Source organism: Asterias rubens, chromosome 5, assembly GCF_902459465.1.
Source record: "Asterias rubens chromosome 5, eAstRub1.3, whole genome shotgun sequence".
Taxonomy (NCBI): domain Eukaryota; kingdom Metazoa; phylum Echinodermata; class Asteroidea; order Forcipulatida; family Asteriidae; genus Asterias; species Asterias rubens.
The window spans coordinates 16,401,974-16,406,439 of record NC_047066.1 but is presented as its reverse complement, the minus strand read 5'-3'; positions in this window follow the sequence as shown (position 1 = coordinate 16,406,439).

The following is a 4,466-nucleotide window of genomic DNA, read 5'->3' as shown; positions in this document are numbered from 1 at the left end:
TTTCCTTTACTTCGTTGTCCTCAGTGAGAACTTTTCCATGTTTGTCTTTGATGCTTGCCATACCAGTTGTGCGTTTCCCTGTGATTGTTTTAGTAGTGGCGTAAATTTTCTTGGTCTTCATAGCTTCATGTGCATCGTCTACTTCTGTACACAGATCTCGCAGCCGTTTGTCTATGCACTCTTTTGTCTTGCGTTTTATTTCTCTGTTGTATTTCGGTTTCAGAGAGTCACCTTCTAAGCGTTGCAGTTTCAATATCCTTCTCTGTCTGCTGAGCTCAATCACCTCGGTAGATATCCATGGTTTCTGTTGCTGTGGGTTTTTCTTGTAATGAAGAAAAAAAAGGTTACCTCCGGCTTTTACCATGTAGTCAAAAATAAAAAATAAATGCTTCACACGACTGTATGGTGTACGCTGAACGTGTGTACGCTGCATCGGCCCAGTGAAGACGGGCTATCAAAAAACGTAATTTTGTTGGTCCTTTTTCATAAATAATAAAAATGTAAAAAAATAATGGTTATCAGGTGACATACATAGAGAGTCGTTTGTGATTTTTTTGTAATTTTCCGAGGAGTAATAAAGAAAAAAAAGGTTACCTCCGGCTTTTACCATCTAGTCAAAAGGAAAAAGAAATGCTTCACACGACCGTACGGTGTACACTGTGTACGCTGCATAGGCCTAGTGAAGACGGGCTATCAAAAGACGTAATTTTTTTGGTCCTTTTTCATAAATAATAAAAATGTAAAAAAATAATGGTTATAAGGTGACATACATAGAGAGTCGTTTGTGATTTTTTGGTAATTTTCCGAGGAGTAATGAAGAAAAAAAAGGTTACCTCCGGCTTTTACCATCTAGTCAAAAAGAATAATAAATGCTTCACACGACCGTACGTTGTACACCGTATGTGTGTCGCTGCATAGGCCTAGTGAAGACGGGCTATCAAAAGACGTAATTTTTTAAGTCCTTTTTCATAAATAATAAAAATGTAAAAAAATAATGGTTATAAGGTGACATACATAGAGAGTCGTTGGTGATTTTTTGGTAATTTTCCGAGGAGTAATAAAGAAAAAAAAGGTTACCTCCGGCTTTTACCATCTAGTCAAAAAGATTAATAATTGCTTCACACGTCTGTACGGTGTACACTGTATGTGTGTACACTGCATAGGCCTAGTGAAGACGGGCTATCAAAAGACGTAATTTTTTTAGTCCTTTTTCATAAAGAATAAAAATGTAAAAAAATAATGGTTATAAGGTGACATACATAGAGAGTCGTTTGTGATTTTTTGGTAATTTTCCGAGGAGTAATGAAGAAAAAAAAGGTTACCTCCGGCTTTTACCATCTAGTCAAAAAGAATAATAAATGCTTCACACGACCGTACGTTGTACACCGTATGTGTGTCGCTGCATAGGCCTAGTGAAGACGGGCTATCAAAAGACGTAATTTTTTTAGTCCTTTTTCATAAATAATAAAAATGTAAAAAAATAATGGTAATAAGGTAACATACATAGAGAGTCGTTTGTGATTTTTTGGTAATTTTCCGAGGAGTAATAAGGAAAAAAAAGGTTACCTCCGGCTTTTACCATCTAGTCAAAAAGATTAATAATTGCTTCACACGTCTGTACGGTGTACACCGTATGTGTGTACACTGCATAGGCCTAGTGAAGAGGGGCTATCAAAAGACGTAATTTTTTTGGTCCTTTTTTATAAATAATAAAAATGTAAAAAAATAATGGTTATAAGGTGACATAAATAGAGATTCGTTTGTGATTTTTTGGTAATTTTCCGAGGAGGAGTAATAAAGAAAAAAAATGTTACCTCCGGCTTTTACCATTTAGTCAAAAAGAATAATAAATGCATCACACGACCGTACGTTGTACACTGTATGTGTGTCGCTGCATAGGCCTAGTGAAGACGGGCTATCAAAAGACGTAATTTTTTTAGTCCTTTTTCATAAATAATAAAAATGTAAAAAAATAATGGTAATAAGGTAACATACATAGAGAGTCGTTTGTGATTTTTTGGTAATTTTCCGAGGAGTAATAAGGAAAAAAAAGGTTACCTCCGGCTTTTACCATCTAGTCAAAAAGATTAGTAATTGCTTCACACGTCTGTACGGTGTACACTGTATGTGTGTACACTGCTAGGCCTAGTGAAGACGGGCTATCAAAAGACGTAATTTTTTTGGTCCTTTTTTATAATAATAAAAATGTAAAAAAATAATGGTTATAATGTGACATAAATAGAGATTCGTTTGTGATTTTTTGGTAATTTTCCGAGGAGTAATAAAGAAAAAAAAGGTTACCTCCGGCTTTTACCATCTAGTCAAAAAGATTAATAATTGCTTCACACGTCTGTACGGTGTACACTGTATGTGTGTCGCTGCATAGGCCTAGTGAAGACGGGCTATCAAAAGACGTAATTTTTTTAGTCCTTTTTCATAAATAATAAAAATGTAAAAAAATAATGGTAATAAGGTAACATACATAGAGAGTCGTTTGTGATTTTTTGGTAATTTTCCGAGGAGTAATAAGGAAAAAAAAGGTTACCTCCGGCTTTTACCATCTAGTCAAAAAGATTAATAATTGCTTCACACGTCTGTACGGTGTACACTGTATGTGTGTCGCTGCATAGGCCTAGTGAAGACGGGCTATCAAAAGACGTAATTGTTTTGGTCCTTTTTGGTAAATAATAAAAATGTAAAAAAATAACGGTTATAAGGTGACATACATAGAGAGTCGTTTGTGATTTTTTAGTAATTTTCCGAGGAGTAATAAAGAAAAAAAAGGTTACCTCCGACTTTTACCATCTAGTCAAAAAGAATAATAAATGCTTCACACGACCGTATGGTGTACACTGTATGTGTGTCGCTGCATAGGCCTAGTGAAGACGGGCTATCAAAAGACGTAATTTTTTAAGTCCTTTTTCATAAATAATAAAAATGTAAAAAAATAATGGTTATAAGGTGACATACATAGAGAGTCGTTGGTGATTTTTTGGTAATTTTCCGAGGAGTAATAAAGAAAAAAAAGGTCACCTCCGGCTTTTACCATCTAGTCTAAAAGAATAATAAATGCTTCACGCGACCGTATGGTGTACACTGTACGTGTGTACGCTGCATAGGCCTAGTGAAGACGGGCTATCAAAAGACGTATTTTTAGTCCTTTTTTCATAAATAATAAAAATGTAAAAAAATAATGGTTATAAGGTGACATACATAGAGAGTCGTTTGTGATTTTTTGGTAATTTTCCGAGGAGTAATGAAGAAAAAAAATGTTACCTCCGGCTTTTACCATTTTAGTCAAAAAGAATAATAAATGCATCACACGACCGTACGTTGTACACTGTATGTGTGTCGCTGCATAGGCCTAGTGAAGACGGGCTATCAAAAGACGTAATTTTTTTAGTCCTTTTTCATAAATAATAAAAATGTAAAAAAATAATGGTAATAAGGTAACATACATAGAGAGTCGTTTGTGATTTTTTGGTAATTTTCCGAGGAGTAATAAGGAAAAAAAAGGTTACCTCCGGCTTTTACCATCTAGTCAAAAAGATTAGTAATTGCTTCACACGTCTGTACGGTGTACACTGTATGTGTGTACACTGCTAGGCCTAGTGAAGACGGGCTATCAAAAGACGTAATTTTTTTGGTCCTTTTTTATAAATAATAAAAATGTAAAAAAATAATGGTTATAATGTGACATAAATAGAGATTCGTTTGTGATTTTTTGGTAATTTTCCGAGGAGTAATAAAGAAAAAAAAGGTTACCTCCGGCTTTTACCATCTAGTCAAAAAGATTAATAATTGCTTCACACGTCTGTACGGTGTACACTGTATGTGTGTACACTGCATAGGCCTAGTGAAGACGGGCTATCAAAAGACGTAATTTTTTTGGTCCTTTTTTATAAATAATAAAAATGTAAAAAAATAATGGTTATAAGGTGACATAAATAGAGATTCGTTTGTGATTTTTTGGTAATTTTCCGAGGAGTAATAAAGAAAAAAAATGTTACCTCCGGCTTTTACCATCTAGTCAAAAAGATTAATAATTGCTTCACACGTCTGTACGGTGTACACTGTATGTGTGTCGCTGCATAGGCCTAGTGAAGACGGGCTATCAAAAGACGTAATTGTTTTGGTCCTTTTTGGTAAATAATAAAAATGTAAAAAAATAACGGTTATAAGGTGACATACATAGAGAGTCGTTTGTGATTTTTTAGTAATTTTCCGAGGAGTAATAAAGAAAAAAAATGTTACCTCCGGCTTTTACCATGTAGTCAAAAAGAATAATAAATGCATCACACGACCGTACGTTGTACACTGTATGTGTGTCGCTGCATAGGCCTAGTGAAGACGGGCTGTCACAAAGAGCGTAATTTTTAGGGGTCCTTTATTCATAAATAAGAGAAATGTAAAAAAAATAATGGTGATAGGGACATACATAGAGAGTCGTTTGTGATTTTGTTGGT